At 45.2% G+C, this 23,309-nt stretch overlaps 1 protein-coding gene and 1 long non-coding RNA gene across 9 annotated transcripts in view; one reads left to right on the top strand and one right to left on the bottom strand.

Annotated features, from left to right (window-relative positions):
• The window catches only part of LOC310695248 (protein CEPU-1), a 798,779-nt gene that overhangs the window by 68,573 nt on the left and 706,897 nt on the right, over positions 1-23,309 (top strand). The gene's annotated exons all lie outside the window — the stretch shown is intronic.
• Positions 2,408-3,184, bottom strand: LOC310695937. The gene is made up of 2 exons (XR_014520361.1): positions 3,126-3,184; positions 2,408-2,554 (listed from the first exon to the last, which is right to left on the bottom strand). It is a non-coding gene; the product is annotated as an uncharacterized lncRNA (long non-coding RNA).

Below are 23,309 nucleotides of genomic sequence, written 5' to 3'. Positions count from 1 at the left end.
TCCAGCAACTGGTACTCAGAAGCATTACTGACTCCAACTGTGGAAGCAGAGCAGAGCCATCATGGCCAGAAGCCATCAATAGTCCTCCACACCATAAATTTATCTAATCTACTTCTGCAGCCATCTAAGTTGGTGGCCATCACTGCCTTCTGTGGGAGTTCAATAGTCTAGCTATGTTCTGTGTGGGGAAAAAAAATTATTTTATCGGTTCTGAATCAGTAAAGTTTCCTCCCTGGCTTCCTTGACTGGTGAGCTATACAAGCCTCCTGTGTTTAGACCTCCTGTAAAATCTCTTTTGGGTTTAGAGCCAGCATGAGCATTTGGGGCAGGACCACCAGGATATGATGGGGTTGATATAATATGGCAACATAGGAAGCTGCCTTACACTGAGTCAGATGACTGGTCTGTCAAGCTCAGAACCGTATGCACTGACTCTCCAAGGTGTCAGGCAGGGATCATTCCCAGCCCTACCTGGAGACACCAGGGATTGAACTGGTGTCCTTCTTCATGCAAAGCAGATGCTGTACTACTGTGCTCCTGCCCTTCCCCTAATGTGTGCAGTCACAAATATGGGATTTAATGTTGGCTTAGGAGAGTACATCTTGGTGTGACACTCTGTCCTGCCATGTGATGTCCCAAATCTTCCTGATGCAGTGCATGCGGAAGACACTGAGGCATCATCACTCCTGGCAGTTGTAGGTTGCAGCAGGCTCAGCATGCAAGCCTGGAAGACCTTCATCTTGGTATTGGACGTTAGCATCATATTCTTCCAAACCCTTTAGGAAAGGTGATCTATTGCCATAGCTGCCTTGTCAATATGCATGCTGGGGGGGGGGAGCTTCCTCCCGTGGCTAAGACTCTAATGTAGAAAATAATATGAAATAGCTTGTTATATGGATTATCCTTATTCATTCTGAGGATACGGTTTTTGCATAGTTTTGTATATCATTTTAAATTATTCTTAAATGAAAAAGAAATAGGTCAGTTAGAACTAGGTGTAGGAAAATGTATGCAGTTGTACAATTGCCTACTAAAGTAAAGGCCATAACTTGATAGCCTGGAGATTGGGATATGTCTCTTTATTTTCTGTTCTTCTCTGGAAAAGAGCGAAGCGATGATCAGGGTCCCTCCTTTTTCATGTAAAAGTGTAACTTAACTCTGTGGCTTCAAACAAGATCTACCTGTTTATTGGCTATTTCTAAGGCAACCATTGCTAAGGTGACAACTAATTACTATGCTTTTGGTGACAATTAAGGCTGAAATAAATCTGTGCTGCTTAATCTGCTAAAGTCTCAAAAGGTTATTTCTATGTTCTTGAGCCTTCTGGTTTCATTTTAACCTCAAATGTGCCTTTGTTACATTTCAGAGTGAATCTGCACAGAGTAGCAGTTTGTCATCCTTTAAAACCTGGGGCCGGCTCTACAGTTAGGCAAAATGAGACAGGTACCATCAACAGAAAATGCTAATGTGCAGGGGGTGGCTGTGCAGCACACACAAACCTGTGCATGCTGCACAGCCTGCCTTATGTCCCTTAAACCTGCCTGACACTCTCGTATATGGTTGGGGATGATGTCCAGGCACTAGTGTTGAAATATGATTCAGCTGTCAATGTGGACAGCTTCTCTACATGAAACAGGAAGGGCACCAACTTATCTTTTGCCTTAGGCAGCAAAGTGTCTTGGACCATGCTCGACCAGTGCTACCAAACATTATTCAACTTGCTTATTTTAACAACATGAGACTATAGGAAGACCTCTGCTGGATCAGGACCAAGGTGCATCCAATCCAGCACTCTGTTCTCACAGTGGCCAACAGGTAGGATGTGAACAGCATTCTCCCAACCTGCAATTCCTTGCAAATGGTATTCTTCTGCACTTAACCAGTGGGATTCATAGTATCAGCTGCAAACACCCCACAGAAGTGATGCTTGAATCTGAAAATGTAACTGAACCCATAAGAGCTGGCTCAAGTGCCAGTCATGTAGTTTTGTTTTGTTTTTTAATATATTCTTCCTTACACCATGTTGGATATTGGGTGGGTAAGAAACTCCCCCATTTTTTATTATCTTTTCCCCATGCTGTTTCACTCCACTGTTGTTGTTTTTAAAATGATTTTCAAGTACAACCAAGAAAATCGTAACAACAATATTTCTAAACAGTGTGGACAATGTTCTGGAATACAAGTTGTTTTACTGTAAAGTTGCATTTCCTTAAAAAAAAAAGTGGGAGTAAAAACCTTTGGAAGGATGGTTGGCAGTTTTGATGAACTAAAAAAAAAAATTAATTGATTTCGTTCAGTATAATTACAGGAAAATAAACAAGAGTGGAGATAATAGAATAATTCTCATAAAAGAGCAGGCAGAAGCAATCCATAAAGACAAATGCAGCCTGTACAAGACCAGACCCAATCAAATAATGGCAAATGCTTTATTAAATTTGTTGACCAATCATCATATTTCATCTTTTAAAATCATGCAAATTTTTCTGAGTCTTGTCATAACTCCAATGAGGAAATTCTCCCTTCTTATCATCTTCAACTTCTCTGTTCTCTCGACCTGTAATGACAGAATTTAATTGAAAATAACTCTGGATTCTACCAGTACTGTGTGATATAAAATATTGTGGCACAGGAGAAATTTAATATGATTTCCATTTGTTTATTCAAATGTAGATCTGTCAAATACCATAATAAAATAACAGGATTAAGAGAGAGTGGGAGAAGGATAGTGCAGCAAATCATTATAGCAGTAAAAAGTAGAGCTCAAAGCTTTAATAAGTGGATTAATCCGTTAAGGCCAAAGTCCTATATGAATTTACCTTGGAAGAAGCCCCATTTTGGACACAGTGGGGCTTAACATTCGGAGGTAGAAAGCTTAGAGCACTCAGCTGTGCATAAAGTTTAGCTCATTGGTAAAAATGAGAGCCTCCAGAAGTTTTGGGGCTCCAGCTGCCATCAGCCCCAGCTAGCATGGCCAGTGGCCAGGCATTGTGGGAATGGCAATCCAAGTACATGTGGAGGGCCACAAACTCCTGGGTTAGGGTATAATTAGCTGTAAAACATGGGCAGAGGTTTGCCATGGAATCTCCTATTGGTTGTCAAGGAGTTAAATGCAGCTACTGCCCCACCCTTTCTCTTTCACTCTTGCAGGCTCAGGTAGGCGGCAAAACCAGCAGCTTCCAATAGACAGCCATATGTGGCTTGCACAATGCCCTATTGTTTTGGTCACACAGGTTGTGGTGGCAGAACCGTTGTCCTCCATGGTGTACCCAGTGACTTCCGCATCCCATTGATTTATTCAAGTTCTGCCAGGTTTTATGGTGTTTCAGAATTTTTTTTTAATCAGAAACAAGAGCAGGGTAAAAGAAATGACTGTGTACATCAGGGTGGGGAGCCCAACAGGCCTCCCCATGGGATTGTGAAGCTGTTTTGGCCGAACCATGCCCATCTGCCTCAAACCTGACTTCACAAAGAGAAGGTTGCTAGCCCCAACGATCACCGTGGCATCAGGTTAAAAAATTCCTTCCAGTAGCACCTTAAAGACCAACTAAGTTAGTTCTTGGTATGAGCTTTCGTGTGCATGCACACTGTATCTGAAGAAGTGTGCATGCACATGAAAGCTCATACCAAGAACTAACTTAGTTGGTCTTTAAGGTGCTACTGGAAGGAATTTTCTATTTTGACTATGGCAGACCAGCACGGCTACCTATCTGTAACTGGAACCATGGCATCAGGTGATTGACAGGTGGATGGTCCCATCCACCTGTCATCCTTTGCCCATGGCTGGTGAGGGAGATGAGGAGCTTGCCTTCTCTAGATCCAGTTCCACACCCCTGCCAATGCACATTTTGAGCAAAGATAATTATTACGGTTCCTTCCCCAGCTATTGTCTGTCCCCCAGTCAAGTGTGCTTCTGTGCAAATGGATGTTTTAAAAAAGCTTTCCCCATCCCCTTCTTGGGCCCTCCTGAAAAGAGACGCCATTCATATTCTCTCTGTCTGCATGGCCCCGGTGGACTTAACCCAACTCTGCAGAGGCTTCAAAATCCCAGCTCTGATTTCAATTAAGAGTCCGCTTTCTCTTCCAGGCTGGGCTGGGGCTTTGGAATCCATTCCTAATCCTCACATTAGCCCTGATTCATCTGTTTCACCAGCATTATCATCGCTGTCCCTTGGGAACGGGGGAGGAAAGAGAGAGGATCGTATGGGAGGATAAATACCATTTGTTTGTGTTGCTTTCTGTTCTGCGTCCTGATTGCATCCTCTTTTTTTATCCTTTTTCTTTTCGACACAACAATTATTATTAATTTCTCTGTGTTTGTGCCTGGGTTTATGCCAACAAAAAAGAATGCTAACAGATAGTGTCAAACTTTATAATTGGGTGGGAGAAGGTAGGGATGGGAGGAGGGGAGATGCTCTATTTTTAGATTTTAATGCTTTGCCTGGAGAAGACAAGGTGTTTCTTGGCAGATGTCTGTATCAGACTTTGCGCCATGTGTTGGATGAGAAGCAGTGAGTATCCATAATTTCTTGCAAATAGCACACATTTCCAGCTGGGGATAAGTGTCCTGATGAGGCAGCTAGCTTGTGGATGTTGTCGCTGACTCCATGGTCAAATTGAATGGATCATCTGCACAATGGACAATGAGGAGCACACCATAGTTCAGTGGTGGGGCCTCAGCTCTGCATGCAGAAGGGCCCAGTTTCAATCTTCAATGTCTCCATGTCAGTCGGGAATTGCTGCCTCTTGGTATGGGCAATACAGAGCAGGGCTATTTTTCTAGAAAAAAGGAGGTGCTGGAACTCACCATAAACACTGTCCTTGTTCTCTTATGATGGCAATGGTGCCCACCTAAAAGTAACTCAATTTTGGTGAGCTAAAAAAAAAGTCCTAATACTCAGCGGTGGAGGAAGGCGCTTGGGCACCTGGGGCGGCGTGCCCAGGGGTGGGGCGAGCTGGGGGTGGGGCGCACCACGGGGCCTCCAGGGTCTGCCTACCTCCTCCCACTCAGCCACCCTACAGCTGGGGGGGAGGCAGTGGGCAGACCGTCTCCCAGGAGAGACGCGTGGCTCGGGCGCGCTGCAGGCCCCATGGTGAGTGCCGCCCGGCATTTTGTCACCCCCCTTAGTGGTGACACCCGGGGCGGTCTGCACCTACTGCATCCCCCTTCCTCCACCCCTGCTAATCCTGAGCTAGGTGGACCAAGTATTTGACTCGCTAGGTTCCTGGGCAGTGCAGAGTCAAGTCAATAGTGCATGTGTTATGCTAGTACTATGGCTAATGAAGGGTTTCATTCTGACTGGGTGCCAGCAATTATAAGTAGAAGTGTAGAAGGTCACTCCCTTCTTTAAAGACTCGTACATATTGGCCCAGTCTATGAGCCTCCTAAACTTCTTGGCTGCTGGCAGCTGGTACTGGAACTGCTTTCGTCATTGAAAGGTATGGGAAGCCTTGGAGGATTCTCTCTGCTTCCTTGGTGTCTGCAATGCATTTTATGTCATATTACAAGTGCCAGGAGCCTAGGGCATGTAGTTTTCCCTGACATCTGACATTAGCAGTATTACAGGCGCCAGAGAAAAAGAGAGTTATCTTCCTGACACTGAGAAAGGAAGCAGGAGCTCTGAGCTGCTATTTGCAGGGGTGGATATGATGTACAATTGTACACGATGTATACGATGCTTTGGATCCACTCTGCAAAAGAAGAAGAAGAAGAAGAAGAAGAAGAAGAAGAAGAAGAAGAAGAAGAAGAAGAAGAAGAAGCAGCAGCTTGCCTGCTTTTGTGGTCCGAAAAATGCAGCATCAGCAGAATAAATGCTCCAAATAGGTGGAAGGTGGAAAAATGCATAATGATAAGGGGACAGGTTTTGCACCATCCTAATGGTCTCCTCTCAATCTAAGTGGAGACCATTTAGAGAAGTATGAACATAGGCAGATGGGTGTTTGTGCATGTGTGTATATGTGTAAGAGCAAGAGTGTTTCTCTCTTTGGGGTCCTGCACTTGCAGGGGTGTAGTGTGAAGGGGAAAGAGGGGCTGTAGCCCTGGGTGCACAATTTTGAGGGGGTGTGAATCAGGGATCCCTGTCCTGTCCTGCCTACCACTGGGGGTCTCTGAGCCCCAGAGCCCTACCTGGCCTTGCCACTGCAACCATGGCCGCCTTGCTGAATAGCCACCCAGGTAGCGTTGGGGGCATTGGGGGCCTTATCAGTGGAGGCACAAAAAGTGGAATATGATCTTTGGAAGGGTCTTCGAGACCAAGAATTATCCCATGTTTAAGTGGACACCCAGGACTCCCTTTTTTGCTAGGCCTTTGACTCCCAACAAGGGCAGTTTTTGAAATGTTTGTAATCAGGCTGCCCTGAACCTTCTTATTGCTCTCTCTTGGTGTCAGGGAACTGACATCGGAGCTAGAGGTGGAGGGAAGGCTCTCAAATGATGCTGGAGAAGCAGTGGCGTAGCGTGGGTTGTCAGCACCCGGGGCAAGGCAAGTAATTTGCGCCCCCTAACCCGTGGATTTGCGCCCCCTAACCCTAACCCCCAGATGTTGCGCCCGGTGCGGCCGGGCCCCCCTGCACCCCCCACGCTACGCCACTGTGGAGAAGGGCCCAGCAGGGAGAGAGGCAGCTCCGCAGATGGGGAAGCAAATCAGCGCAACACCAGGGATATAGAGAGGCTGATGGGGGAATCGGCGAGAGGGCTCCAGGACTCTTCACCGGACACCAGCGGGGAGAACACAGGTCCTCCGCTACCCACACCCACCCTGCGCAGAAGACTTCTGTGCAGAGAGAGTAGGAGGAGACTGGGTGTCAAACAACTTTTATGTTGGAAAAGATTTAAGAAACGCCCACTGACGGATTCTGCTAGCGACTGAGGCAGCCACGAAGTGAAGGACTGCCCAGACTGAAAGGTTTAGCAAGGCAACAAAGCCTGGAGAGGCGGCAACTTACGCACGAGCAACCCGTACACATTACACTTGGCTAGCCTGGAGTTTATAACCTTTTGTGGTTGCCATTGCTTTACACTTTGTGTCAGACTGCTAAGCTTTAAATAATTTGAAATTCTTTGAAAAGGAGACTAAAAGTAATCTGTAGGATGAAGATAGTCTCAGTGTTAAAGGGCTACAAGAACCCGGGAATCTTCTTCTTTTCATGCTCTGGAATTATTCTTAGCAGCTTTGAAATTGTGGCACAGAAGACAAAGATCTATTAAAGAAGGTGCACTAACTAATGCATGAATCTTGAGGAGCTCTGGTCCACGCAGCATGCAGGCAGTGTTGCAGCGCAGGAGAAGCAAATGGAACTGTTGCAGCCTGTCTCCCACGTGCCAGTCCAGAGTATCTCTCTATTTGCTTTGTGTTCCTGTAAGCAGCAGATAAGTAATAAATAAGTAAAAGGAACCCGCACAGGTTCCTTTTAATTTTGGCTGGGTTTATTCAGGCTGCCTCCGCACATTTCCACCAGCCCCTTCACCCTGGGGTCTCCGGCTGAAGGTGAAAGCAATCTCTTTCTCTGTTTGAGGCTTGGGGCTACGTTCGTATTGATTTATTCAAGGGGAAGGCACAGGCGCTGCGAAGAGAGAAGGGAGCAGAAATACTCTTTGCCGCCGCGTGCAGATTGAGCATTTGTGTACGCAGAATGCCAAGTGGGGACTCTCTTAATCGGCTAAGGGCTTCTCTGAGGCTGGCGGTGCCTTCCTCTGTTGCACTGACGGGAAAGGGGGGGAAGGACGTCCCAAGGCGTGACACGCAAAGGGTCAACTCAGAGAAGATGAAGAAAGAAAATGAAACTCCGAATCAATTAGCAGCTATGGATTATGGGAATGTGGTTCTCGCTGCCTGCCCCTGTCCTTCTCCCTTTCATTCCTCTCCCTTTTTCTTCCAGCCGCCTCCAGCCCCAGGCAATGAAGAAGAAAGGATCTGAGTGTTCTTTCTTTCCTGCCAGGAGGTGAGGACCTGGTTCGCCAAAGCCAGCCAGAGTTACTCTGTGCCTGGAGGCAGTGTGAGGAGGGCCTCGGGGGCTGTTCTGCCATCAGGCTCAGTGGCAAACTTCCCTTTATTGCACCTGGCATCCACTGAAGGTTATGTGAGACTTGTAGAATATGAATGAACTGGAGGGGAGTTCCTCAGGGGGGCTGCAGGAGGTGTTTTTCTCCCCACCCCACCCCACCCCACCCCACTCCCCACTTTCCGCTCTTCCTTTTGACGCTAATGAAATCTCGCTGTTGTCAGGCTGCTGGCAGGCTCTGCCATCCATGTTAATATCCTTGCAGTCTGACTGTGTGCTTGGGAAGGGAGGCGAAGGAATGTGGCAGAGGTGACTCCCTGCTCAAACACGACTGTTCTAGGTTTAAGTGAATTGAAGGCCAGAAGGTGATGTAGGAATGATGAACTAGAGGATCTCGTTTTGCCAGAGCAGGGCTTTCTAAACCATCTTGTCATGAGAGAGAGAAAGACATAAAGAGAAGAGGAATGGGGGGAAATGCTTTTAAACTAACACATTTGTTGAGGGAGCTCTGCAGATCTGCCATCTTGCTTGCAGAATATAAGCGGGGGCATCTTCCAACATTTCTCCAATGAAAATAGGGACGTCCTACTCCATAATAATGATATTAATAATTTTATTATTGATGCCTCACCCCTCTGACTGGGTTGCCACAGCCATTCTGGGTGACTTCCAATATATATGGAAACAAGTTCTCAAACAGGAACACTTCTGGGTTTGTGGCGTTCAGGAGCCAAAACGTTTGAGTCACAGGGCATTTGAGAACCAAGGTACGACTGTACAAGAATGCCATCAGATGTCTTCTAAATGTTGCATATTTACTTATTTCCTTGGCTCAGAGGTTGCATAACTCCATACCCTCCAACATTTCTCTGATGAAAATAGGTATAGCCTGAGGAAAAGCAGGGCATTCTGGGATCAAATCAGAAACAGCAGATGGCTGTTGTAAATCTGGGACTTTCCCTGGAAAATAGGGATACTTGGAGGGTCTGATCTTCTAGGATGGACATTCCTTTATTGTAGGATGCTGGCCACAGTGACTAGGCCTATTTGCTCCTGAGCTCAGAATTCCTCACCCCCTCAAGATTATGCCCAACACTGGCCACATTCACACCATACCTTTAAAACCATGATACCCCTTTAAGCCGTTGTGGCTCCCCCCCAAGAATCTTGAGAGCTGTGGTTTGTTAAGGGTGCTGTGATTTCTTAGGAGACCCTCTTTTCCCGTCCCAGAGCTATAGCTCCTGGAGTGGTTTGGCAGTTCTCTCTTCCCAGGGAACTCAGGGAATTTTAGCTCTGGGAGGGAAATAGGCGTCTCCTGACAACTCTCAGCACCTTTAATGAACTACAGCTCCCAAAATTTTTGTATTTTTTAATATACATTTTTATTAGTTTTTACATATATTTTCCAAACAGAACATATCATCTCATCTTATACAACATTTTGGCTATTTTAGCCTGAGACTTCCATCAGCCACATCTAATGATTTTCAAAACTCATATCTTAATCTTACATTTGTTATCCTAATTACAGTGGTACCTCGAGTTGCATACGCTTCAGGTTACATACGCTTCAGGTTACAGACTCCGCTAACCCAGAAATAGTACCTCGGGTTAAGAACTTTGCTTCAGGATGAGAACAGAAATCGTGCTCCGGCAGAGCGGCGGCAGCAGGAGGCCCCATTAGCTAAAGTGGTGCTTCAGGTTAAGAACAGTTTCAGGTTAATAACGCAGAACGAATTAAGTACTTAACCCGAGGTACCACTGTATTACTTTTTTATAATCCATAACTTAAAATTCATTCTCATAAATCTTTTCTGCAATATTTCATATAGTTCTCCTTACAAAACTTCTTGTAGTCCTTCAACAGCTCCCAAATTCTTTGGGGGAGCCATGACTGTTTAAAGTGCCATCGCTGTGCTTTAAAAGTATGGTGTGAATGTAGACACTTTGTCCTGGTTGCACATTTATAGTGGTATGTTAATAGCCGCAGGCAAAGCTCTTTCTCATTGTATTATCCCCGGGAAGCTTCCAAGGAACTCTAGCATTGCCTGAAATGGAGGGCTGGGGGAAGAGAGCGATTAGCAACTCATACAGTCACCATCCTTGCTGGTTTATATTATCTTTTCTCCCTGTGGAGTAACAACTAATTTCATCAATTCATAGAATTCAATTAATATACCTACTGAGATGATATGGGAATTGCCTTCCTGTGTTATGAAAAGTCAGGTCTAGTCAGATAGGTCAGGTCCAAGTAGGGTTGGATGAGAAAATAAATTCAGTTAGCATTTAAAGGCAAGTCCATCTAATTTGCACTTTGTGAAACAATACATGAACTGAAACGCAGCAATCCTTTGAAAGTCAAACATCTGAATTTTGCAATGTAGCTCTCCAGCCATGTCTTGTAGGCAAAAATGCATATATAGTAGGGCAAAGTGTGCATATATTGGTGAAAATAACACACAAAAGTTCATTATAGGAGGGCAAATTGTTTTGCAAAACGACAAAACTGCATAGAAAATTATGTATAATGGGGTAAATTTGCACTCAAATGATGAGTTTTCACGATGACTTTTTTATTTCTTTTAATACAGACTGATGTACAAATGTGAGGAACTGCACTTAAGATTGAAAAAATAATAATAATAATACAAAACTGAGAGAAACAAAAATTGACAGATACAGTCAAACCGCCGTTCCCGGACGCCTCCGTTATCATACGTTTCGGCTCCCAAACGCCAAAAACCTGGAAGTAAATGCTCTGGTTTTTGAACATTTTTTCGGAACCTGAACATCTGACATGGCTTTTGCTTGTGTGCAAGAAGCTCTTTCAACCAATCAGAAGCCGCACCTCCATTGCTGAACGTTTCAGAAGTCGAACAGTCTTCCGGAACAGATTGCTTTCAACAACCAAGGTTTGACTGTATACCCATCTCTAGGTCCAAGCCAGTTGGGTTGAGGTTAACACAGTTAAAGAAAGCCAGTCATATGGCTCGGTTTCCATACCCTTTCCCACTATGCAGTCTTTTGAAGCAGGCACAATTGCATGGGTTGTTTTAGGGCTAACTCAGCCGTTCTATATCCCACCCTTGTGCTGCTGTGTTCAACCAGTTGGTTCAAAGTTTATCTCAATCCATGTTGGATTTAAGTATCTTTGAGAAAATGCCCTTTTCTTTGTCACGTATTATTAGGTTTGTCTCTGCCCTTGTACCTTTTTGAGGCTGCTGCTGTTTTTATCTCTTCTCTTGCTCCCTCTGCAGAAGGAGGTGGAAGTTCAAACAGAAAGGATAATAAATAAACCAAAGGAACAAAATGGAATTCAAGGCACATTGCCTTTTGGGATTCAGAGTGTGTCAAGCTGAGAGGTGCTTGAGAATGGAGAGGAGAGCAGGAAACAATTGCGCCCTGGAATATTTGGGGAAATTGTTGTCTCTGTGCTTATACATCTGCGCCAACAGATTATGTGCTTAAATTTTTATTTTTTCTCATCGGCTCAGCCAGCGATGGCAGTATTAGAGTTGCTCTGTAGCAGTTCATGGGCAAGATTAGCACTGTGTGTGTGTAGAGTCTCTACAAGTAAAGGAATAAAGGGTATGTGAAGGGTGTTTGGATGAAAGCCAGTAATGCATCCTCTGCAAGATATTGCCACAGAGGTAGGCATGGCATAGTATCATGGGATGGAAGGATTGTCATATTGCCCTATACAACTTGAAAAGCACTTAGCATAAGCCATATTTGTATAGTGGTTATGTTATGTCCTATGCAACCCTTACACCAACAAATGGGAAACATGAATCTTGGGTGAATGTCTTGGTGGGTTGAAAGCTTTGTCTCCTTTGCAAGAAGGTATATTGACGGCAGTCACAATATTTTGGAGGTCAGTGGATCTGAGGCTTGCAGCCCTTGATAACAGTAGGCTTACTTATGAAAAAGAATCAAGGTGAAATATCTGTTCCCTAAATAACAAGTCTTTCTCTTCTGACAAGTCTACATTTTGTGGGGTCCCACTTCAGTCATGTTATCGCATTCATTTGCACATCTAAACTTCGTTCCTCTTGGTTCCCATCAACTTTCTGTGCTGTGCTGGATGTGTTGCTTTTAAAACAGAGGAGTAGTTCACCAACTGAAACATACCTGGTTATTACCTTAGGCCTTCTGTGATCATCTGTCCTCTCACCTCCAGGCATACTTAAACCATTCTTTCTCTGTGCTCAAACAGGGAGGAAGAAGATGAATGTCGTTCAGTCTGAATTTTCAAGCAAACTGACCTAATACCTCACTAAATTGTACGCAGATCGGAATGTTGCTATTTGGGGGGGGGGGTTGCACTTTCCCAAATTTTGCAGTGCAGTTCCCACCTCCAAAACTGTCCCAAAGGTTTGGGTGTGCATTTTAGTACAAAATGCATTCAGACATTGAGGTGAAAGGCAAATAGAATTGCAAATTTTCATGGAGTTATCTTCTGTTAAAACAAAACAGTTTAAAAACTTGTCTTCAGTTGTTGTTTCTGCTTATGTACAGTTTGGGAAACTATTTGACATACTTATTTGTAAATGGCCTTGGCACACATGTGAAACTACTTTGAGAGCTGGTGTTTTTTGTTTTGTGATATGTTTTCCAATCAAGAGGCATTTAGATTTTGTGAAATAAATAATAAATAAAAGGCAATTCAGAATTTTTATGATGGTGATGATTCAGAACAGACTCATAAGCATAGCTGATCCACCCATGAGCCAGAGTGAAGCAGCTGCCTCAGGCAACAAAAGTTCAAGTGCCCCTGTGGCAGAGAAGACAAGAGCTGCCTTGTGGAATGCCCCCCTCTTGCTCATCTTACCCACCCCTGAGGCAGAAAAGACAAGCATGAAAGCATTGTGGAACATTCCCCCTCTTGTTGAGTTTGGTGAAGAGGCGGTTGGGGACGATGATGTTCTGGCACACATTGGAAGTGGGGACAGGGAGCGACACATTCCCATTTCTGCTCAGGTGGCAGAGCAGGTGCTCGTAAGTGAAGTTTGGAAAGCTTGTCACGGGCTGAAAATAGGCACTTTGGCATATCCCTACCCTGATGCCATGTGATCTCCTGTTTTCCATCTGTCTTGATATTCAGTACAAACTCTTCCTTTCTCCTCTTACTTCTTAAGAACTTGAGAAGAGCCTGCTGGATCAGGCCAATGGTCCATCTAATACAGCATCCTGTTCTCACTGTGGATAGCCAGATGCCTGTGTTTTCTACTCTTCAAATGGCCTTGTCCTTGCAACTCCAAGATTCTCAGCTGCCCCAAGCTTTCATGCTCTCCACTTATTCTCTTTACCCCCTCCTTTTGCCTGGTACTCTGCTCATCCACTCACTTCTCAGATACCCCCTCACCAAAAATCCTCCCCTGCATTGGTTTAACCCCATCACCTTTGCCCAAATGTAACCACTTATTATTGTTATTATTAATTATCAACCAAGCCTTTGTGTGTGCAACTGCCTTTTCTCTGTTTTCCTAGGCTACCCTAGTCTCTTTCCCCTCCCTCTTTTGTATCCCCTCTAGTTAAAACTTTCATTTTCAAGCTCTTTGTGTCCAGGAACCTCTCCTTGCTGATGTTACTCCTGCAGAGGTCCATTAACTCTATGGTGCTGTGTTAATAGACAATTTATTATAATTATGAGTGGAAAGGGTAGCTGGAAAGACTTGGGCTGAGTTGAGAAGGGGAAGAGAGAAAGTGTGTCTCCCTCCCCATCTCTAGTGAAAAAGAGACGAAAGATCTCTAAATCTCTGTAATTGGTACCCAGATACTCCAGTGATGAGTGCCTTAGAAATGTATCTGCAGTAATAATCTAATATCTCTGTGTTAGGGCTCTAAGGAAATCTAATAATACCAATGCTTTGCCTAATCGAGAGATCCTTTCATCCCTGAGATAGAGCGGCAGGAGATAAAGATGTAGCAAGAGCTACTTCAAGTCGTAAGCTTCCCCTGTCCTATTAATGGTTGATCTCAAGGTGTTTTTTATAGCCATTGAATAATTAAAGAGCAGTTAGAGACTTGAGTCCTCCAAGGAAGCAGCCCCGGCTTTAATGGCCTACATTGCTTCCTGGGCAGCTTCAGAATCTTGGCTGTTTACTGCAGTGACGAGGTCTCCCCCTACCTCCACAGCCATTCCAAGGCAGGCCGACATGTGCGAGAAGAAGAGAGGGTGGGAACTGGAATGAACCGTTCTTCAGGCGGACTTTGGGTCCCCCCTGTTCCATTTGACACGAAATGGTTCCGTACTGCGAGGCGTTGTTGCGAGTTTGCAGTCGACAAGGAATTAATCTGTCATCAAAACAGGTTGCAAGCCAAGCTGTGCTTGTGATTTTTTTAAAAAATGCTTTTTTTTTTAATTATCCAAGGCAATTTCTGTGCCACTTAATATATATAGAAATCTCTAAGCAACAGCAAAAAAACAAACAAACAGTCAATTAACAGATGCACTGTAAAACCATCAGTACGTACTACAGAAGTTTGGGATCCGTCTGTCTCAGGAGACAATGGAGGAATGCACCTTTGGGGGTGAAGTAAGAAAGTCTGGTAATATGCAAGTTGTGGGCTGTATCCAGCTCACCTCTACTCAGAGTACACCCATTGAGATTAATAGAACAGAGTTAGCCATGCCATTTGATTCCAGTGGGTCTGGTGAGCATGACTGGTGTTGAGCAAAATCCATTGAGATAGAGTACTGGATGAAGCATTGAGCATCCTACAAATCTGACCTTTTCTTAAAAAAGAACGTTTCTAGTTTTAAGGTAGCAAAAAAGGGGAAACTAAAGCATGTAGGCCAGTGCTAGCCCAGGGCATTTTGCTGCCCAAGGCAAAGAACAAGATGGCACCCGCTCCCAACTGCATGTGGATTAGACTCCCTCAGAAGGACCCACCTTTATTGGAGGTTTTTAAGTGGAGCTTGGATGGCCATCGGTCAAAGATTATTTAGCTGTGATTCCTGCATTGCAGGGGGTTGGACTAGATGACCCTTTGTGTCCCTTTACAATTTTATGACTCCCCTTTAAAATTGATTCGGTTGCATCTTCATGTTCCTCCGATTGTATAATTAAAATAGTATAAATGAATTATGTAATTGCTAAATACTAATGCAGCACTTATTCTCTCTCTTTAAAATTCCACATTCATGTTTCCTAGCACTTATTGCTGACACACAGACTTTGGGATGGGAGATGAATTTGATTTGGTTTGCATTTTAATGCAAACCTCACAAATCCACACTTCCTGAAGGGATATAAGAAATGTGGCAAACAGTACTGAAGATGGTATAAATAAGAAACCAAAAGTGGCACAGTTCTGCATTCTTGTATTTTCTCTACAGAAAAATAGTTTTGAAAGAATTCTGGAAACTTACTGAGCTTTCAAACTTCAGTTTGAATTCTGGAAACTTGCTGAACTGGTGCAGAAAATCCCTTGCCCTCTCTCAAACTAGCTCCTCTTTCCACAACTGTTTCAAGCTCGTTCCCTTTTGAAGCAGTTTTGAGCACTGTAGGGTGGCCAGAAGTTGTAACCGGAAGTGGCTCACTAGGTAGAGCAGAAGCACTCCAATGGCTTCTGGGCAGATGGATTACTCTTGCTTACCTGGAGGAAGAGAGGAAGGAGCAAGGGAGTGGGGAGATTGGCATGGTGCAAACACAATGAAAGCCTTCCCACCAGTGTGTTAGCACAACACTGACATCCCCATTCCCTTGTCCCTTCCCACTCCCAGTCAGCAACAGCACCCCATCAGCTGGGATCCTAGCATAGCGACTGCATCCTGCCTGGTGAGCCATTTATTTATTTATTTATAAAAGTATTTGACTATATATATCATTATATATGTGCAGTTTATAGCAATAAAACCATACAATAACACTGTAAAAAAGTTAAAAACTTGCTGCAAAAGTTTTGAAATTCCATCCCACTGTGCAAATCACAGTGATCACTGTGAATTTCTCATGCAAACTTGTGTAATATCAAAATAGGGTCTATGAGATTTTCTGGTGGAGCCAATCAGAAGCCTTTCCATGAAACTGGTGTGTGTGTGTGTGTGTGTGTGTGTGTGTGTGTGTGTGTGTGCACAGTTAATTGTAGGATGCATCATTTGCTACGTGACCCGCTGTCAAGCATTTGCTTGTGCAAAGTGATGTTTATAGCTATTAATTTAATTTTGAAATGGAACTTCTGACCTGGCAAAGGGTTGGCGCCAGGGCAGCTCTCTGGCCGTGAGAAGCAGTTGCCTCCAGAGGACTCTCACAGTTGTGGAAAATGTTGCATTTCAAATTGATTTGCTGTCTTGTTTACTTCACAGGTCATAGTGGCTAATTAAAAATGCAGAAATGGAGGCTTTTCTCTGTCGGCAACTTCTCCAAAATTTTCCCCTGGAAACCTCCTTTATGGTGACCTCCTAACTGTCCTGTCTCCTCAGTGTTGGTCTCTGCTCCGCTAAGGGAAAATGTATTGCTAGACACCTGGGAATTGGCCTGTTGATTCCAAGAGTTTCTAACGCCTCCTACCACAACCACACCCCATTGAACCTTGGTTACAAATACTGCTTAATGGGATCCTTATTAACCTGCAAAACATAATGCTTCTTTGTGATAAATCCCAGCGGAAGAAGGCTTGGAAGTGACAGAGGCCAGTCAGAAGAAAGGGTGGCATGGGGAGTAGAGTTACGCTGCACAAGAGTTTGTTTGTTTATTGCATTGATATCCCACCTTTTCCCTCAAGGAGATGTACATGGTTCTCTCCCTCCCCTTGTTTAATCCCCACAACAACCCTGAAAGGTAGGTTAACCTCAGTCGAAAAGCCACAGTTCCATAATGCAACTGGTACTGCAGTTTGAGAGGAGCATTAGAAAGTGCTAGAGTTGCAATCAGTGTGTGTGTGTGTGTGTGTGTGTGTGTGTATGAGAGAGAATCCCATTAAAGAGAAAGGAGCATTTAGCCCTGTCCTCCCTCCTTGTTTCTGTGTCCAATCCACCTGCCTTCTGGAGCAGAAGAGTCATTATGGCAACAGCTCCTTGCAGCCTCTCGGAGTCTCTCACAACATCTGTAGAGGAGGGCGAGAGTTCCATCTCCCAGGCTCAGCAAGAGATAAAAAGGCTCAGCGTGGCAGGGGCTCAGCTGGCCAGAGTGCCAGAAGGCTGGATGTTGAAGCCGCCTAATTAATGTCAGACCAAGATACACACCTTTGCTGCAGCCATAAAGAGCATTTGAGAAAGCGGGGTGGCGGATTGGTCTTCAAGACGAGACTAACAGGACCATCTGCTTCCCTATCAGTGATGTTGGAGAGAAGAATGTCAGACGAGCAGGGGGCGTAGGAAGGGAGGCGGTGGGGGCATTCCGCCCCAGGTGTCATCCCTGGGGGGGGGGTGACAAAATCCCCCCTGGGTGGATTGCCGCGCCTCCCCCTGGGTGCCAATCACCATGCCAATCACTCCCAATGGGTGCCAATCACCATGCCAATCGCCCCCCTGGGCACCAATTGTGTCCCGCCCCTATGGGCGGTTTGCCCCAGGTGCCTGAGAGGCTTCCTCCATCACTGCAGAGGAGCTTTGCTGCATCATCTGGACCAGCATTCTATTCCCACAGTTGCAACCAGATGCCTGTGGAAGCCTGCAAGCAGAGCCTGAATACATCAGGATGTTCCCCACCTGCAGTTCCCAGCAATGAGTCTCTGACAGTGGAAGTAGATCTGAGAGCTTAAGGCTACTGCCTCCCTCTGCACACATCATGGAGTTTCTTCCACTCTTCTCTAGCCTCTGCTCATCTCTCCCTTTTGGGATTGCCATTCACATTAAGAAGTAAATGATTCGCATGCCCTGGCTCTCCCTGCCTGCACCTAAAAGTGAATGATCAAGAGGCAGTGTAATGTTTAGTGGGTGACAGGCTGTGGAGCGAGCGAGAAGTGTGTTGCTCAATAGCGCCTGGGGGTGCAGATGGAAGGGTCAGTGCTGCCGCAGCAGGAAGAGTTTAATGGGCTTCTGCTTTCTAGCAACGGAACAGTCTTGCAGGCTGCCTTGTTGCCTTTGCACACTCGAACAAAGGCTTTCACCTGCAAACAAGAGCCATGAATGTATGAAAAGGTTGTGTCTCCTCAATTAGCAATCAAGGGGCTCCTATTAACCGAGAGCTGAGCTCCATGATCTGCTGAATCACATAGAGCCACTTTTGCTGAGTTGTATGGTTTTTGGACCACAGATGGAGGAGGAAAAGCTATTGTATATGGAAAGAAAGTGGGAGGGAATAGGCAGAAACTTCCTGAATAGCATATCAGGGTTCTAACCTAACCATCCTCTCTCTTTCTGATGTTCAGCCTGTGAGGGCTTTGTATATGTAGCCACAATTGGAACCACTCAGAAGAAGCTATTAGCAGACTGGCAATGTGTGCGTGTTAGGGGTCAAAACCCTGAAGGGGACCCCCGAACATCCCAATGATATTCAGTGGTCATGAACCACTAACTGTTGCTTCAAAAACCAGCAAGGATGATGGTGATGGAAGTGGCTAGGGTCCTGAATAGGGAGCAATCCATGAAAAGTTATAGATTGTATCCAAAGTGCATGCAGCGCAGAATAGGCCCATTGAAACTGTTGACATGATTAACTTGTGTGCATTAATTTCATAAGTGTACAGTGCTTAGTTTTGGAACAACCTTTGGTCAAAGGGCCCACATGCACTGCAATTATGCACCCTTTTTGCATTTTTTTAAAAAATATAACACATGCATTCAAAGATGAGATATCACTTCCTGGTGCAACTGGACTTCTCTGCGACCCTTCCCCTCTGCGGGGAGGTGGGACCGATTTGGATGGTCTGCCCCCGCCACTTAATGGATCCAAATGGTTTCCAGAGAGTGGTAGGGGATGTTTTATCCCATGTTGATGGCCTTTTAGCTGATTCCCTGGTGGCCCGCTGGAATGCGGAGTTAACCAGGGCTATTGACTGTTTGGCTCCGACTCACCCTCTCCAATTGCATGGAGCCCAGACAGCCCTGTGGTTTTCCTCGGATCTGAGGGCAATGAAACAATCGCTGGAGACCATGGAAATATGCACCTTCAGGGATAAAGTCAAACCGTAGGAGATTTGCAGTGCCTTCTGTGGCTGTAGAGACCAGTACAGGAGAGACAGGTTTTATTGCAGGTGGGGCTACCTTCCAATTTTTCTTCGTTCTGCAGTTCACCCAGCAGTCATTCCTCCTCTGGTCACTGCTATGGATACACATGTCTGTCTGTCTCAGGCAATGCAGTATATATGATGCTGATGATTCTCAGTGTTCCAAAGTTATCCCATGAAACCCTTGTCAGCCTGATTCCCATGCAACACTAGCCTGAGATTTATAACCTGTGGTTAAATAAACTATGTTTAAATTTGATCACCTGAACCTGGCCCAACAGCTCAACCATGGAACAAACACCACTTGCAAGCCATAGTTTACTGCTGGTTTATAAATTTCAGCTTCTGTTAGCCATGGTTTAATGCAGTGTTTCCTTAAACTTGGGTCTCCAGCTCTTATTGGACTACAGTTCCCACCATCCCTGACCATTGGTTCTGCTAGCTAGGGATGGTCGGATTTGTAGTCCAAAAGAAAAGCTTGAAGACCCAAGCTTGGGAAACCCTGGTTTAATGCTACATGCAAACCAGGCTATAATAACCCTTCATTATGATCCCATATAGTAGATCCCATCCACCCCACATGTCTGAAAAGCAATGGTTTCCCTGGCGGCATCTGATGAGTTTGTGGCAGAGGAATATTCATAGGGAGATTTTGCAAGCCCCTAGGGAGGAGAACACAAGCACCACAGCAGCCACTTGCAATTATTACTATTGAGGCAGCCAAAGATACCCACGAGAATTTCTCTAAAACGTCCACTTTAATGTCCTTTCTTTCCTTCCCCTTACCTTTGAGATTGTGTTGCAAAATCTTAAAAGCATTAAGATAGTCTGTTCTCTCCATTTCCTCATCTGTCTTCCCCCTTCCCACACCTCTTTCCCCTGCAGCCAAACCCAGCAGCCTAGAAACGGTGCTGGGGGCATCTGCTTGATACCAGCTTTGTCCAAAGCTGATGCGAAATGCACAGTCTGTTAGTGCTGAGCTGCATACTAATCGCTCCAGAGCTCTCAGGGAGGAGAAGTGGATGGAGCCAGACTGCAGCTTCTGGCTAGCCACAATTGATTTATCACCAGGTCTACTGATGAATGTGTGAGAAAATGCTATCGGTGATAAAATGGAAAGCCCATAATTAAAGTAGCAGCTTTCAGTTTTTAAACACCATTCATGTGGTTTACTCTCCCGTGGATATTCCTCCCCCCCCTTCTCCTCCTACTCCTCCCTGTCTACCTTTCAGAGAAATTTTGCAAACTGAAGATGTTCAGCTCCATCAGTGGTGATAAATAGGCCTAAAAACAAGGAGCCTCTGGCATGGAGGTCAAATGTGCCCCCAGAGCTGTTTGTGTGGCCCTTGGGACTCAGGCTACAACACTCCCAGATCATGCCCTCTTGTCTCCAGGCCACATTCTTCAGCAGCCTGGGAGGTTGCCCAGAAAGGAAAGTGGCCCTGGGACTGAAAATGATAAGGACAAAATGGCACCAATTCACACCCCACCCCAAATCCCATGTAGTGTAGCTGACCAGACTTGTACACAGGAGCACATGAAACTGCCTTATACCAAGTCATTCTATTGATACATCTAGTTTTGCATTGTCTACACCAGTGTTTCCCAAACTTGGGTCTCCAACTATTTTTGGACTACAGTTCCCATCATCCCTGACCACTCTTCCTGCTAACTAAGGATGATGGGAGTTGTAGTCCAAAAACAGCTGGAGACCCAAGTTTGGGAAACACTGTTTTAGAGTGAAGTCTGAGCTTGGAACTAGATCAGCTTCCTTCAACCTTGTTGGGATACAGTCCCCATCATCCTTCACTGTTGACTGTGATGACTGGGGCTGATCGCGGTGCATCTGGAAGGCGGAAGTTTGGGGTAGATGTTTCCTCAGATGTGGGGCTGGGTCCGCTCTCTGCTACCACTCCTACTTTTGGATATGAAGCTCGTTATGTAATGTGACATCCCTCCTAAAAATCCTTTGTTATCAAGAATATGGAGCAAGGATCAAGGAAACATAAAGAAATTCCACATGACAACAGCAAAGGGCACTGGTGTTTATCAATGACAGCCCTGTATTTTGGGGTGATGCCTAGATCTCTCGCTTGCTTCAAAAGAGAATTAGATAAAGACCCGATAGATCGGGGATGGGGAACTTTTTGCCCTCCAGTGGTTGCTGAACTACAACTCCTACCAGGCCCAACAAGCATGGTCAATGGCTCGGGCTGATGGGAGTTGTATTCAGAAGCACCAAGTTATGCTGCAGATGTGGGAGCAGTGATGGTGGTTAAGAGTTACTTCACATGTGTGAATTCACATTGCAACTTCAGGAGCAGCTGGGGCCTCCTTCTACAGCAGCAGCAGGAGGAGGAGTTGGCCACAGAAGCCACACCGAGCTCAGCTCTGTGTTCGACCTTTTCCACCCCCTGATCATTTGGAACATTGAGGGGGGCAGCCCCTCAAAAAATTATTGGGGGCCAACATAGCTTGGCCCCCATGAGATGGCACCCCTGATTATACTTCAGCAACATTTGGGGAGTCAATGGTTCTCGATGCCTGTGCTAGATCTTAGACCCTCTTGGGCTGCTATTTCCCAACACAGATCTGATAAAGCAGGCTGGAAACAGTCTAAGGTGGCAAAGGTAGCCTTGAACAGTAAGCCAATTTCTAGAGATTCCAGATGTTTGAGGAAGGCAGTGCTGTGATCTCAGGGACAGCTACCGACTCTCTGCATGTGGGGTTTAGTAGCACATGTGACTCTGTCTCCATCCAGTTGTGCACCAACTTGCATGGAGACATTTGATGGTGCCAAATGGAACCAGGTTGATATCATGAGGGACAGGGAAAAGCCAGCAATGTTTTTAGCTGAGATGGGTTCATCCTGACCTGAAGCAAATTAGCCACAGTTTTAGCCTAACCTACCAAATCTCCTGGAGCTATTTTTGTCCTCGAGGCTTGCCAGGCCAGGCTCTGGACCCAATTATCACTTGGTAAATATCTTGTTCAATATCTGCCTTGCTTCAAATTGCTGGGAGCAGGGGTTGTAAGCCTGCTTCCCCACAATAAAAGAAAATACACATGGAAAATAGGACAACTCGTCTCACTGAGATCCTAGATGGCTTTTTTAAAAATACATTAAACCCTGCGACAATCATCCATCTGGAGTTTAAGGTGGTCACATTGTCATGAGTTGTATTGGAGAAATGAGAGGAAAAATGTAGTTATCAAAAAGGCTTAAGGACTGCAATAGTCTCCAACCTTGTTGGGGCACTAGAACTATGTGGCATTTGGAGAAGGTGTCTGAGGTGCCAGTCACAAAATGGCTGCCAGTGTGCTTGTAGCATAACACAAAATGGCTGCCATGGGGCCTAGTAGAAAATGGCTGCCTTGGGGGCACGAGAAATGACTGCCACATCTAAAAGAGTGGAAGGAGAGAAAGGACTACAGATTGGTATGGGGGCATCCACTCCCCTGATCTGCTGCCTCATAAATGGGGGGAAGGTATCTGCATGAACAATCACTGCCCTTGTTCTGAGAGAGAAGCTCTTTGTACCTCCCCTTGGTTCAGAAGAGACAGGAGTGGATGTCAGCATGCAATCCTGACATCCAATGAAATGTGGGCATGTTAAAGCAGGGCATGTTTAATGTTGGAGAGGCTGAACAAGTGCAAACAGGAATTGAGCAGGAAAAGCAATCAATCTCAGTTGCATTATGGATTTTTGAAGAGCTATTTACCGAGACCTTTTCAGAGCACCCTAGGAGTTACTCATGAGCACACTGGTGCCCACGGACACCATGTTGGAAACCCATGTTGTGTGTCTTGGTCCATTGCATTGATTCGAGCTGCGTGCTCCATGCTCACTATGGAGAAGCTGCCATGTAGAAACTATTTTTGCTGGCTTTTCTGTGGCTGGCATAAATGAGAAACCAACTCTCTGCGCTGTTTGCACAGGTGTCATTTCATAGAAAAAAGAAATTCTCAGCAAGGTTTGATGCTCACTTTTTTGTGTGTGTTCCAGCTTAAACTGTGACAAAAAGAGAATAAGAGATGTTGATGCATTGTAGAACTATTTGTCCCTGTTGGTTGTTAATATCTCTTAACAAAGCAACATGATCAACACAGAACAATCTGTCACACTTCTCTCTTTTCAAACACAAGGAACTATGCATCTAATGTTGCAAAACCAGCACACAGGCATGTTTAATTA

The sequence above is a fragment of the Podarcis liolepis genome (genome assembly GCF_965112155.1).
Source record: "Podarcis liolepis genome assembly, chromosome: 16".
Lineage (NCBI taxonomy): Eukaryota > Metazoa > Chordata > Lepidosauria > Squamata > Lacertidae > Podarcis > Podarcis liolepis.
This window is presented reverse-complemented; position numbering and strand designations above follow the sequence as displayed.